Source organism: Eptatretus burgeri, chromosome 8, assembly GCF_056783735.1.
Source record: "Eptatretus burgeri isolate ZD-2024b chromosome 8, Ebu_testis_v1, whole genome shotgun sequence".
NCBI classification, from domain to species: Eukaryota; Metazoa; Chordata; class Myxini; order Myxiniformes; family Myxinidae; genus Eptatretus; species Eptatretus burgeri.
The window spans coordinates 105,007,734-105,023,476 of record NC_140968.1 but is presented as its reverse complement, the minus strand read 5'-3'; the positions used below and the strand labels follow the sequence as shown (position 1 = coordinate 105,023,476).

Here is a 15,743-nt window from a genome sequence, read left to right as displayed (position 1 = left end):
CAGTTACCAAGAAGGAGACAGGGTGAGGTTATAACAATATTTATATGGAGTTTGTGCACTGTACAGGTAATTACAAGTCAGAAGGTCTATGTTGGCATTATTTTTTTTTGTCTTTCTTTGTTTTCTTGCAAATTAACCTGGCTAAAAAGAATGCTTTTAAAAACTGTGGACTTTTGTGATTTTTGTTTTGGAATGGGGGGGGGGGGGGTAAAACGCACCCAAGAAATTAGTATGGCACGTTTGTGCTGGCTTCACTGAATGTTTGTGTGTCATGCATGTGTACATGGAATGCACACTTTACATGAAGCAATCTTCTTTTTCTTCTTCTTAAGTCGGCTCTTTGGCCAAACTCAGATGACATTGATCCACAGCTTCCAGTCCGCTTGATCAAGCATTGTGTGCAGTTCCTTTGTCTCCAGGCCCGTATCCTCCTTCACCATGTCAAAGTAGTTGAGAGCTGGTCTTCCCCGCTTCGGCCTTCCTTTATGTGTCCAGAGTGTATCATTGGAAACATGTTCGTTTTTGTGTGGCGGTAGTAGTGCCCAGCGAACCTGAGACATCTTCTTCTAATTTTAACTGACAACCTTGGAAGCGAACCATAGAACTCTTTATTTGTCTTATGTTCAGACCAGGTCAGGTATGGGAGCATGTGCCAGAACAGCGCGTAGCTGCGTCCACTTTCCGCCGGTACTCCAGGGGCCTCCATCTGGCCATCCCCCAGGCAGATGCCAGGCCCATCCCCATCTCCTTGAGATGATGGTCAACCTGTTGCAACCATGAGGCACGTGGTCGACCCACTGGCCTCCTCCACTCATGAGACTCCCTCGCTGAGAGAATCTGGTGAGCAGGATCAGAGTCAGGAAAACGAGCCACATGTCCATACAGCCGCAACTGACGCTCACGGACTATGCAGGTAACAAATCTCATCCGAGTCTCTCTCAGCAACCGCTCGTTGGACACAAAATCCGACCAGCGATAGCCAAGGATTCTCCGAAGAGACCTGGTACCAAAGGAATTAAGTCTCCGTCTCAGATCCTTGGTCAGAGTCCAAGTCTCGCACCCATAGAGCAAGACTGGAAGTACCAAGGACCTGAAGACTCGGACTTTCGTCCTCCCGCACAGGTACCGGCAGCGCCACACCCCATGATCCAGTGAATCCATGACTCCCCAGGCCCGACCCAGACGTCTATTGACCTCTGACTCGCAGCCAGCAGAGACATGAATATCACTGCCAAGGTAAGTGAATCTCTCCACGACCTCAACATCCTCACCACAAACAGACACAGACAGGACAGCAGCATCCAAGATGTCACCGAAAGCCTGGATCTTAGTTTTGACCCAAGAAACCCGTAATCCCAACGGCTTCGACTCCTCATTCAGCACCTCGAGGGCCCCCAAGAGGATGTCTAAAGTCTCCGCAAAGATGACTGCATCATCTGCAAAGTCAAGGTCCGAGATCTTGACATTCCCAAATGACGCACCGCAACTTGATCTCTCCGACATCCTCCCTAGAATCCAGTCCATACAAGTGCTGAAAAGTGTGGGGGCAAGTACACATCCCTGACGAACTCCAGTAACAACTGGAAATAAGTCAGAGATGGTACCACCACACTTCACAGCACTCTCAGTACCAGAGTAGAGTTCAGATATCAGATCGATCAGTTTTGGTGGCACCCCATGAAGACCAAGAATCCTCCAGAGGACATCCCGATTCACTGAATCGAACGCTTCACAGAGATCAACATAGGCTGCAAGCAGCCCCTGCCGAAACTCTCGTCTGCGTTCGGTGAGGACACGAAGAGCAAGGATATGGTCAATCGTTGACCTCTTTGGTGTAAAGCCTGACTGCTGTGGACGCTGGTGCTCAAGCAGATGGTGGCGAACCCTATCGAGAATTATCCGAGCAAAGACCTTGCCCGGCACTGAGAGCAGCGTCACCCCTCGGTAGTTGTTGCAGTCTTGGCGATCACCCTTCCCTTTCCAGAGAGGGACAACAAGGCCCCTCTTCCAGTCAGTTGGAATGATGCCTGTGTTCCAGGCAGAGCACAAAACTGCATGCAACGACACAAGTGCAGCATTTCCACCAGCCTTGAGAAGTTCGGCATGGATGCCACAGATCCCTGGAGCTTTGTCCCGTTTCAACTGGTTCACCGCAGCCCGTGTTTCCACAAGCGTAGGTGGACCACAGTTGATTCGAGGGTCAGCAACAGGGATTGTAACATCCTTGACGTCCAACTCGACAGTTGGGGGATCAGCCTGGTACAACCGCTCAAAGTAACCGGCCCAGCGGGCCTTCACTTCAGACTCCTCTGTCAAGAGCCTACCACTCTCTGCTCGAACTGTAGTGCTCCGAGGGATGGGCTTGGATGAACGTAATGCGCGAATTCCCCTGTAAGCGGGACGAGAATCACCTGTCCACAGGTGATGCTCTACCCCCTCACAGATTCCTCGCACATAGGCCTCCTTGTCCACCCTCAGTGCACGTACAGTTTTACGCCTCAGCTCCCTGAACAGCTCAGCTCTGCCATTCAGCCTGGCCCTGCGACTCTGGTCAATGGTATCCAGTGTCCCTTGAGAGACAAAATTCTTCTTTGCCCTGCGGTGAGCTACAAGGCATCCACCGGCAACATCAAGGACGGTGGTCTTGAGGGCGCTCCACAACTCTTCAGGAGCCCCAAAGCACCCAGACCCCCCAAGTGTCCACTCAGCCTGTTCGCAAACTCCTCAGCTACTCTCTCATCCCTGAGCTTGGCAACATCCAGCCTCGGCTGGGATGGTACCATTCTCCAGGATTTAAGGTGCAGCTTTAGAGTTGCTACAACAAGCCTGTGGTCAGTATTGAGGAACTGAGCACTCCGGTAGACCCTGCAGTTCTGGATCATCCTCCAATGACCGTCAATGAGGACATGGTCAATCTCCTTTGCCACACCGCCAGCGTTGGAATACCAAGTCCAGCGATGAGCTTGTGGGCGCTGAAACCATGAACCAGCCACCCTAAGTCCATGACTTCTTGCAAAGTCAAGGAACTTAGTGCTATTCTGGTTCATAGTTCCTGACCCATGGGGACCAACACACACCTCATAACCGTCCCTATCAGTTCCAGTCGATGCATTGAAATCCCCCAAGACTAGAAGTGTATCTCGTCTGGGGCACTGATCAACCACAGACTCGAGTGTGGCGTAGAATGCATCCTTCACGGTGAGATCACTCGCCTCAGTCGGAGCATAAACAGAGACCAGGGAAATGACACCTAAGGAGTGACGAATCCTTAATCTCATAATACGCTCGTTGACCGGTGTTACCTCAATTATCATTGGGGTCAGCTTATTGGACACAGCTACAGCAACTCCTTGGGTATGGTAACCATCAGAGCGACCAGACCAATAGTAGGTGTAACCACCCACCATTATCTCGCCGCAATCCGGTCTCCGAACCTCAGAGAGAGCTGCAATCCCGATGTCCAAACGCTTGAGCTCAGATGATAACAGAGACAGGTGATCATCCTCTCTTAGGGATAGGACATTCCAGGCACCCACCCGAAGGGACCGCCTCAGGTTAACCCAAGGAGACCGCCGTCTGGTGGACGACACGTCAGCACCACTCCGACACACTCTCCCGCAATCTGACCCAGGGATGTTACCCCGTGGTTTCCCTCCTATCAACGATTGGGGGTCCCGAAGGCTTTGCCCCAATCCCGTCATCCGGTGAGCTGCCCTGCGAAGGGAAGCTGCACAGGAGGTACTGCCACGGAGTGGGTTTTCAGATTTTTTTGCGTTTTTGCGTTTTGCGGAATGAAGGGTTTTACGGTGGCCGGAGTGCAAATCTTGCCACCAACCTCCTAATAAGAAGTGACCCCAACTGCAGGAGGACGTCCGCAGACACAGTTGGGCACTAGATATGGATGGCCGTTGGCTCACAAGGAGCTCCTCCGCCCTTTGACCAATGGACATTGAAAGCTGAACAAAGAAGTTGAGTATTATTGATAGATTTCACCGTACTCAAAGGGATAATGAGTGACAATGAAATCTTCTTATAACCCTCTCCTGAACGGTGATTCTCCACCACTTTACGTTTGACTTCTTTGGAAAGCTACTTGGTCTTCATTTTGCCTTTTTGGTTGACCAAGTGAGTTGCACCTTTAAAACTCCTTCAATAAGTGGGGGAGATTAATTTTTAAGTTAAACCACTGATTACATACAGGTGAAACCTATAAGACTTATTTTATAACCTTTCAAACAAATAATTTCCTTGACAAACTGACAAACCAGACATCTGCCTAACAGAAACTTTCCTCTCCCAAGACGTGTCTGACTCCCAAGTATCTCTCCCCGGTTACTCCCTCTTAGGGTATGACAGACCTGAGCCTCGTCCTGGTGGAGGAGTTGCTCTCTTCATCAAAGACTCTATTCCTCACTCTCCATGCACTGCTCTCACTCCCCCACACCCCCAGGAATACCTCTGGCTTCGCCTTCCCCTCCACTCCCACCTCATGTTTATATGTGTACTGTACCGTCCACCAAACAGTGATGACTCCATCTACACCTCACTATCCGAAAACATGGACCATCTTCTATCTTCTCATCCAAACTCTCTCTTCCTCATATGTGGTGACTTCAATTGTCATCACGCCAGTTGGCTAGGTGTGGGTACCTCTCTCACCTGCCATGGCACCTCAGCAAAAGCTTTCTGCGACTCATTAGGACTGACTCAATCAGTCAACTTCCCGACCCGGATCTCAACCAATGGTACTCCATCTCTTCTGGATCTGATTTTGACAAATTTCCCTGACTATATCTGCTGCTCTTCCTTCGCTCCAATCGGTTCTTCTGACCACGTCCTTGTCAAAGTGGACATCTCTCTGGCTGTTATCAGAAAACCACCTCACCGCCGTTGACTCTGGCATTTCACTCAAGCCGACTGGCAGGGTCTCCGAGCAGCCCTCAAACTTACAGACTGGTCTCCTATCACTACTTTCTCAAACATCAACTCATCCTGGGAATTCTTTCAAAGAAACTTGCTCTCCCTCATGCACAGATTTATCGCCTCTTGTGTTCAGTTGTCCTATCCTTCCTCGCGCCCTTGGTTTACCGAAGCTTGTGGCGAGGCAGTTGTCCTGAAACAACTTGCCTTTGCCTCATGGAAAGCAAACCCAACTGAAGGCAATCTCAGTTCCTTCCACAAAGCTCGGAACAAGTGTGTATCTACCTTCAGGAGAGCCAGAAAACAACATCTTTCTGATCTCAAGTCTGAACTCTCAAACCTCTCTCCCTCCTCAAAATTCTGGTGGCGTTTAATCAAATCTGTTTCTGGTGTATGTTCCCCCTCCATCCCCTCCCTTACCTCAAATGGCCGCACTGCTGATACCACACGTGAAAAGGCTGAATGCCTAAACTCTGTGTTTGCAGCTAAATCTTGTGTCCTAAACCCATCACTTTCTCTAACCACCCTTACCCAGTCGCACCCAACTGTCCCTGGACTCTGTGTCCTTTTCTCCTGACAAGGTGGAGAGCTTGCTTTCAAACCTCGAGTCAGATTCTGCAACCGGTCCAGACGGCATCAGCCCACGTGTCCTCAAAGCCTGCTCTTCTGTTCTTGCTCACCCTCTCTCTGTTCTATTCACCCTCTCATTTGCCCAAGGTCATCTGCCATCTGCTTGGAAATCTGCTAACATCACTGCCCTGCATAAAAAAGGTGCAAAAACAGATCCCTATAACTACAGACCAATCAGCCTTCTCCCAATCATCAGCAAGGTTATGGAATCCATCATTGCTTCAGAGATGAAATCCTTCCTCTTCTCCAATCTTCTCCAAATTTCCAATCATCAATTTGGTTTCAGACCAGGTCACTCTACCCTGGATATGCTGCTTCTGCTCTCCCATCAATGGATGGAGGTCCTCAATGCCAGACAGGAAATCCGAGCCGTATCCCTGGACATATCACGTGCTTTTGACACAGTCTGGCACCCTGCACTACTCACCAAACTCTCTTCCCATGGTATTCAAGGCCATCTCCACTCATGGCTCGCAGACTTCCTCTCCTGTCGCAGTCAACGTGTGGCCCTAAATGGAGTTCTTTCATCCCCTCTTCCTGTCCAGGCTGGAGTTCCTCAAGGTAGCGTTCTGGGCCCTGTTCTTTTTCTGGTTTTCATCAATGATCTCTCCGACTCTCTGGAAAATCCTCTATGTCTCTTTGCCGACGACTCCACCCTCTGCCATACCATCTGTCATCCCTCAGACCGGCAAGCAGCAGCTTCTTCGCTCACTGCAGATCTGGATAAAATCACAAACTGGTCCAACACGTGGAACATGTCTTTCAATCCGGACAAATCTCTCACTCTCACTATGTCTCTTCGAAAGGACCGTTTATAAAACCCCCCCATCCACTTTCTCAACAATCCTCTAGAAGAAGTCTTTTCTTTCAAGCTTCTGGGTCTCACTATCTGCCATGACCTTTCCTGGGAAAGTCACATTTCCAACCTCGCCTCAAAAGCCAGTCGCCGACTGGGAATCCTCCGTCATGCAAAGTCCTTCCTCGGCCCTCTTGAGCTCCTGACCACTTACAAAGCTTTTGTCCGTAGCCTGATGAAGTACTGCTCTCCCCTCTGGGCTGGTGCTCCTGCCTCCCACCTTTCTCGGCTTCACGCTGTCGAAACCAGGGCATTTAAGATCATCGGCATCTCCTGCAATGAAGCTGAGTGTTTGGGCCTCTCACTCAATCACCGCAGGTTGGTCGGTGGTCTTTCTGTCTTCTACCGACTCCTCTCCAGCCTTGCCCCCCCTGCTCTCTCTGCGATTTGTCCCCACCACATTTCTACAGGGCGCTCAAGGTCCGCCAACAACCCCCTTCTGGTAAAACTACCAAAATCACGAATCACTGCTCATCTTCACTCTTTCATTCCTCTTTTTTCCCGCCTTTGGAATAAACTTCCTCACTCTATTCTTTCCCATTCTTCCCTCCAGGCTTTCAAAACAGCTGTTCACCACCACCTCTTATCGTCCCCCATCCAAATCCTCGATCTTTTCTACCCCCGATAATCCACCCAAGCCCACTTCCTTCAATTCCCCTGCTTTCCTTCCTGAAAGTCCCTGTAATGTCCATCTTCTCTTCGCCATTTTCCTCGTCCCATCCCCATCCCTCTCCCTTCCACAGTTCACCTAATGTGTCTGTTCCCCACTGTTTTGTCCCTTCCACTCCCGCCCCTCTTGTCTCATGCCCCCTTGCTGTGAGTTGTGTGTTAGCTCTCATACGAGCCTCGACCAAGGTATACAAAAAAATATATATATTTGCTCATTAAGTGATTTTGGGTTAATTAGGCAAAGGGGTTGAGTACTTACGCAACTGAAAAAATCCAATTTTCTCTGTTCATCGAACTTATTTACATTTATCTGTATTTTTTAGCTTTATCACTTTGGAGTAGTTTGTGAAGGCTCTGTATACGAGTTTGATTTGAATGTATCATGAAAACAAGCTCAGGTGGCATCAACATGTGCAACCTTTGGAGTGGCGTGAATATTTTTGAAGGTGGTTCACAGTTGATTTTCGAGTCAGCAATAGAAATTGTAACACCCCTGACAACCAACTCAACAACTGGTGGATCAGCCTGGTACTGGTTGGGATTCGCAGTCTGGGTGTTTGTGCTCAAGCAGATGGCTGCGAACCCTATCAATAATTATCTGAGCAAAGACATTGCCCGGCACTGAGAGCAGTTTCACCCCTTGGTAGTTGTTGCAGTCCTAGCGATCACCCTCCCCTTTCCCGAGAGGGACAACAAGGCCCCTTTTCCAGTCAGTTGGGATTATGCCTGTGTTCCCAACAGAGCACAGAACTGCACACAATTACAAGAGTACAGCATTTCCACCAGCCCTGAGAAGTTCAGCATAATTGAACAAATATTGCGAGACGAAGATTTTACAGTCAATCGACGATCCCCAGTCGTGGTAATATGAGAGCTGCAGAGCTACCTTTCTCCCACCCCACTTCTCACTCGCCCCCACCCACTTTCTCCCACCCCTCTTCTCACTAGCCCCCACCCACTTTCTCCCCTTAACTTGCATGTAAAAAGGCGAAAGGCTTTCTAACTTTACCTTCCCATTGCTCCCGAGCCACACCCCCTTTTAGCATTCACATATTCAAAATTTCCACCAATTCTTCAACATGAAGAATCGCTTCTGCGCCTGTGCATGCTCATAGTTTCGGTTTTCATTCCCTCGCTCCCTGGTCCCTGGATTCGCCACATCTTATCCTGGTGTATTCTCCCCAAATCAATTGTTTAGAACATTAAACTCAAAGAGGGAGCCAATGAATATCTGTTTGGTTTGGAGTACAGCATATCAAAGTGTTTTCGTCTCTTGTGGCATTCATCCCCATTGAGTATGTTGTATATTGATAAATAGTATGTTGGAATTTTGTTCTTGGTTTAAATATCTTTGTTGAGCAGAGATGAAATGAAAAACCTCTCAACTGTTTTGTTTGAGCGCCTCCTGAGCCACGCCAATTTTTCTTAGACCACGCCTACTTTCCATAAGCCACGCCCACATTCATCCTTATTCCACTAGACCACGCCCATTTTTGTAGGTCATACCAATTTCTCGATCATTCCCTGCCCGCACAAGGCTTTCCAAAGCTTTCCCAGGGGAATTTCCAAAGGAAACCACACCCTCCCACCAATCTTATATAAAGTATGGGAACAGGCTGATATGAATTTAAACAGATTTTTTACTCTTATTGAGAATGGGCTATTGTGCTGAGTTTGAGTGGGATGACTTTGGAATTCCTTGGAGACCTATAACCTATGTGCTTGATGGTTTGGAATAAAAATTCTTGTCCATGGAGGTAAGATTTTCTTTTAATATTTACAGTTTGATTTTAGCCTTATAATAAAATGAAATAAATTAAATCATTTAATATGGTGTTCGTCCCATCGTTGTGTGCAATACTTTGCACCATCTCGCGACCAATGCCGCAGTCCAATCTTTTTCTGAAGATCCCGGGGCTGAGCGATGTCCTGTCCAGTTGGGCTATTCAACTAAAGGTGGGTGTGAAGTGGCTGCCCACGCTGTCAGGCTTTATCTGACAAATCCACCTCCGAATCGTGTCTTTCTTAAGATTGAATGCGTAATGCATTTAATTGCTTGAGGCGTGACTTTTTTTGTCTGAAGTATGAAGGCGCATCCCCAGTATCTATCCGCTCATCTCGCAGGCATACGCCAGGACTTCTGACTTGTTCTATGGTAACGAGGCCATTTATTCAGCAACTGGCATTCAACAGGGTGACCCCTTCGGGCCAGGTCATTTTTCCCTGGGCATCAGCCAATAGCCAGGGGGTTCAGTCAGAGTTCAATATTTGGAACCTTGACGACATCGTTCGGGGATGAAACCTTAAAAAGTGTTGGCTAACCTCCAGAATGTTATTGCCCGGTTGACCGACATTGGCTTCGAGATCAATGGTGGCAAATGCGAGTTGACCATCCTCAACCATGAATCGCTGGATGGCTGTCAACTTATCGAAGCCATATTTAAGGCAGTGGTCCCTGATATTAAGATTGTTTTGATCAATGACTCTACTCTTCTTGGTGCTTTGATCTACCCAAGGCCTTTGGCCAAAGCTATTATCGAGAAGCACGATGACTTGATCCACATGGCAAGCCACCTGGAGCAAATTGACACACACTAAACATTTTTGCTTCTCAAAAACTGTTTCGCCCTGCCCAAGCTCCTGTATATCTTCCGTGCATCTCCCTCCTATCTGAATGGTGCACAGCTAGGAGCTTTTGACTGCACCATTTGCAAAATCGTCTGTAAAATTTATAATATGTTGCTTTCAAGGATTCTGCTTAGATGCAAGCTACGTTCCCAGTTAAGCAGGGAGGTCTGGGTTTCAGGAGGGCTATTGATATCCCTCTCCCTGGCTTCATCTCCTCATTGCTGGCAGTCTGTCCCTTAGTCAATGCTGTTCTCTCCAAAGTAAGCAGTTTGACGCAAATGGGGGAATTGACAGTGGCAGCGTTGTCATGGAGTTCAGCCCATAACGGTGTTTGTGAACCCGAAGGCCTGTCCCGGCTGAGCTAAAAAGCATGGGACATTGAGGCGGCAAGTGTCTTTTGTCAACTTGTTTAACAGTGCGAATCAGGTAACCAGAGCCCGTCTTTTGGCCGCAGCCACTAAGGAAAGCAGGATGTGGCTTCATGCAGTCCCTGTTCCCTCTTTGGGAACACAGCTTGAGCCTGAGTCTTTACGAGTTGCAATTGCACTAAGAGTTGGAGCATCAGTCTGTGAGTGGCATAAATGTCGATGCGGAAGTATGATGGATACACTTTGACACCATGATCTGTCATGCCATTTCAGTGCCAGTCGATCTTTCAGACATTCAGCCTTAAACGATGGTCTTAGACAGACGGCCTTAGACAGACATTTTTACTCTAACATCAAATTTATCCTGGAATCCACACATTATGCAAATAGCTAAGTCTGCTTCGAAGAAATTAGGAGTCATGTTCAGATGTCAAAGATTCTTCTTCTCTGAACAGTTGCGCAATGATATAAAGGATTGATTCATCCTTGTATAAAGTACTGCTCCCACATCTGGGGAGGTTCCAACTCCACATACTTACAGGACAGAATTGAATACAAAGTTATTCCACTTGTCAACTCCACCAATCTGACCTCAAAACTCAACCCGCTCAAATTATGCTGCAAAGTGGGCTCTCGTTCTCTTTTCTACAGATATTACTTCGGCTTCTGCTCGCAAGAACTTGCTGCTTGTGTACCTCCACCATTAGGGAGTTCTGAAACGCAATAAATACGCCGGCCTCAGCCAAACTTATTTATTCGAACCAATCACCATCGAAACAACCGGAGTGTATGGCCAATCTACGTCCAACATCATTAGTGATATCGGCAGAAGGCTCGTTGCATCCACTGGCAATATTAGGCATCTGGTCTGGTTCAAGCAGTGACTGAGCTTGGCTGTCCAGCGGGGAAACGCCATCAGTATTCTGGCTTTGGTGCAGAAAGAACAAAATCCTGCATTAACACCATTTTAAAGTCTGGTTTTTTTTGGGGGGGTGGGGGGTTTTACTCACTCATTTTGTTGTTTTTTTTATTACTTTTTTAAAAACTTCCATTTACTTGGTTGGAGTTCAATTTTGTTTGTTTTTTGGTTTTTTTAATCCTTTAAAGTTCTTATATCGCACTTATTCACATTTTATCTGAATGTTTTTTTTATTTCAACTTGTCATTAATAAATATATTTTAAAACAATAATAAAAGAAATGGAAAAATTATTCTTCAAAAAGCAGGAAGACCTACATGAGGTCCTTTTGAATAACCAAGACCTACATGAGGAGATATACTTGGGAAACCACAGAATGAGTTCGACATTGATGACCCAGCAGACAAGTTTTACAATGGAAACACAAAATCCTGAAAAAAAGAGTTCTAGCTTGATGGTTGTCATTGTGAAACCTTTCTTTAAGACTCACAGAATGAGTTCTACCCTGATGACGCAGCAGATAAGTTTTACCAAGGAGACTCACTAAATTTGGGAAAAAAAACATATGCATTCTGCCAAGATGGTTTCAATTCATACCTTGGAGACTCACTCAATTTGGGGAAAACATATGAGTTCTGCCTGGATGGTTTCAATACCTACCTTGGAGACTTGTCAAAGGGGTTCTGCCAAGATGGTTGAAATGTGGAACCTACCTTGGAGACTCATAAATTTTGATTAAATTAGGAAAAGAGTTATACCTTGGAGACTTGGAAAGTTGGTTCTTTTTGAGGGATTTGGAATGTGGGTTTTCTCTTGATAACTCACAATGTGATGCCGATCTTGGAGACTCAACAGGAATGTGGTTATACCTTGGATACTTGGAAAGCTGGTTTTGTTTTGGAGACTTGGAAAGTGGAACTACCAAGTATGTCTCCTTATCCGGTCCTTGGTTGTTCAACTGGTTGGGACGACCCAAAACTTCACTCCCAAGACATAACTGGAAATAAATAAACATTAATACAAGAGTGTGAAGAACTAAAAACTCATTCTCGAGTCGGAAATGGAAGAAAAGAAAAGCAAAAAAAAAAATGGATTAAAAAGAAACCCGAATATAACTGGAAAAGTTTTTTTTTGTTGGGATGGGTTAGGGATGGGATTTAAATGTGAGGGTTAGGGATGGGTTGGTGTTTAAATGTGAGGGTTAGGGATGGGATTTCAATGTGAGTGTTAGGGATGGGATTTGAATGTGAGGGTGAGGGATTGGGTTTGAATGAACACAATTCCTTGTACTTATACATTTAGTATTTCAATTTGAGGGTTAGGGATGGGTTAGGGTTGAGTTTAAGTTATTTTAACCAATATCTCAGCATATGCCCCCTGTTATATTATTCCAAGCGTTGCCCTCGAGTGCTCTCAGCAGTATATGACAGAGTTTGGTGAAGCGCCAACCTATTGCCTTTAAAAGTTTAATATGCTGAGGTCTGGCTTTGAGGTTATGGGAACACTACATATTTATTTATTTATTTTGATTTTCTGAAGTTCCTGTGAATAAAATGAATTCAAGATTTCTTCTCCATTCATATCATACAATTTATAAGTCCAAGAAACTGTGTCTAAAATATCAATGATTTAAAAAAAACACTCTGTAGTCCATTTTCAAGTATAACCCTTCACAAAATGAGATTTCCACCTGTAGATTCTAACAATATCACCAACTTTAAATTTTGGTTTTCTTGAGTTAATCTCCTTAGTGTGTTCTAATTTTGTAAATGTTTCTGATAGTTTTGATTTTGTTGAGGAATGAACTGTGTTATTGTAATCATCTACAATATTTTGAATTAAAAATATACATTTCTGATGTCCGAGTTCTGTAAATTTTTTGTTCAAACTCTCTTTCAAAGTACGATTAAAATGCTCAATGATGATTAAAATGCCTTTCCTTCATTAAAAGTGCTGTGCAGTGTAATACCGTTATCCTTTTGAAAATTAATCAATGTTTTGTTGGAGAACTCGGTTCATAATTTCTTTGGTTTCATTTTACATTTATTTATTATCTTACTGAAGGCTAACATAACTGTATTCCCTCGATTGTGTTTCAAAGGAACAACCCAAGCATAACTTTAAATCAACAGTTAAAGTGTATTTGTATCCTTTATCATTGCTAAGTTAAATTAAATCAGCAGACATATGTAATCAACCACTTTGGAAAAGACCTTCCTTGTTTGAAACTTTGTGATTATCAGTTTGTATTTCACCAAGTAATTGTTTTTCTGTTTGCTCTTCAGTTTTAATGACATCATCAGAGCTTATTAGTTTTTTTTTAACCAGTTCTTGAGGTCAGATTACCAATCCCTAATTTTAATTTGACATCTATTAACTTTTTTGCTATAAACCTATCCACTTTTTCTCTCAACATTGGGTTTCGTATCAAGGATAGATTATACAACCTTTTTCATCAAGCGTCGTGCTATTATCATAATCAATATCATGTTTCATACACACTTCATCAACCCTATTTTTAGATTTGCTCCAAGGTTTAGGATTTCCATCTTCATCTAATCTATTATCCAGATTTGTTCCCAGCCCACAGAAAGAATATACCAGAAGATATAATTCCCCCAGACTCCCAGTTGTTGTCAATGTACTTCCTGATAAAAACTTTTGAATGTCACTACCAGTTTTATGTTTGGAGACGAATTCCTGCTTCTTAGATTGGCATAGCACACATTTCCCCCATCGTATAACTCAATTATTTTTACTTATCACATACGATATATTTTTTGTTGGTTTTCTTTTTACACTTAAGGCAATAAATATTCTTTGAATCCATTCTATTTATTTATGAGAAATTTTATAATTCAACTTCTACAGTGTCAAAACCCTTTAAGCTTTCAGGACATGCATTTGAATCTTGATTTGTAAAATATGAAGTATCCTTATAAATGCTTTCACTCTCTCCTCCATTTATTTAGGAGAAAAAAAATTGTAAAGCTTTAACAAAGTCTCTTTTAGCCCTTAAACCAGCCTCGACATTATATACAAAAGAAAATGTCAATAACACCAACATCATCAAGTATATAATCTTTTCCTTCTTCCTTCGTTTGGTTAGGAGAAAAAGAATTGTAAAGCTTAAACAAAGCCTCTTTTAGCCCTTAAACCAGCCTCGACATTATATGTTAGGGCATTATATGTTTTAGCCCTTAAACCAGCCAAACTCGAACCGAACCAAACTTGACAGGTATATTCCAGAGACCATTCTCCAGGTAATAACTGAGCCCAAAGTGTGATTCCCGCCCTTTTTGGGCCGAGAAACGGCCTTTTCCGTCCATTTTCTTAAAATTGCTATTGCTCGGTTATTCGTGAAAGAAACTGGACCAAATTTGACAGATATATTCTTGAGGTCACTCTACAGGCAATAACTGAGCCCAAAGTGAGATTATGGACCTTTGGGCCGATAAATGGCCCTCTCGGCCCATTTTTTTAAATTGCTATTCCGCGGTTGTTCTTAAACGGAACAACCAAACTTGACAGGTACATCCGAGACCATTCCTCGGGTAGTAACTGAGCTCAAAGTGCGATTCCGGCTCTTTGGGCCGATAAATGACCCTTGCGGTCCATTTTTTAAAAATTGCTCTTTCTCGGTTATTCGTAAAAGAAACCAGACCAAATTTGACAGGAATATTTTTGAGGTCACTCTGCAGGCAATGACTGAGACCAAAGTGAGATTATGGCCCTTTGGGCTGACAAACGGCCCTTTTGGCACAGTTTTTTTTTTAATTGCTATTTCTCAGTTGTTCGTGAATGGAACCAAACCAAACTTGACAGGTATATTCCAGAGAGCATTCCCCAGGCAGTAGCTGAGCCCACAGTGCGATTCCTGCCCTTTGGGCCAAAAAACGGCCCTATTTCTCGGTTATTAGTGGACAGAACTGAGCCAAACTTGACAGGTATATTCTAAAGACCATTCCCCAGACATCAAATGAGTTCAAAGTGTGATCCTGGCCCTTTTGGCCAAGAAACGGCCTTTTCGGCACATTTCTTAAAATTGTTATTAAAAAAACAAGAAAAGAAAGAACGCAAGCGGCGCTTAGACCCTGTGGGGTGGAAGACCCCACAGGGTAAAAAAAAATTAAATGCGCTGGGCGATGCCCGATGTAAAATTAAGTCGCAAATGATGATATGAAACTAGCCTCACTCTTGTGAGGTGTTCTGGTTTCTTTTTCTGATGCGATGAAAATCTTACCAAATTTCAAAACTATCTGTCATCCGTGCTATCGCTCACCTGAGAGTTGTATGAATGAACTCCCACGGGGTATGTTTGCAATTCGAACTTGTTTTTTTTTTTTTACTTTCCTCCCACTCCCTCTCCTCATTTTCCTTTTTCTCCCTTGCCTCTTTCCCTCTTCTCTTTCTTCTCTTCCTCATCTTCCTCTTCAACCTCTTCCTCCTTAACAGTCTTCACACTCCTTGAACCACTTTCACCCCAAAGAATATCAGACATGTATTCATATGTATTTTGAGATATTCCTATATCTAAATTATTTTTTTTTAGAAAAGGAAACCAATAGTATTTGTTCTGAATTTCGAAAAGACTACTATTATCCCCATCAAGCTTGACAGTACTAGAGCAATTTTAACGTGATGAATGGGCAAATATTTTACCATCTCCCTGCACAAAGCTGGTAGAGACCGACCCAAAAATACTCATAGCAGTCATTGCTGTAAAAGGTGCTTCCACCAAGTACTGACCGAA

At 44.6% G+C, this 15,743-nt stretch overlaps 1 protein-coding gene across 4 annotated transcripts in view; it reads left to right on the top strand.

The window, feature by feature from the left end:
* Nucleotides 1–15,743, top strand: part of LOC147022483 (acid-sensing ion channel 1-like) — a 545,466-nt gene that overhangs the window by 501,456 nt on the left and 28,267 nt on the right. The window lies entirely within an intron of this gene.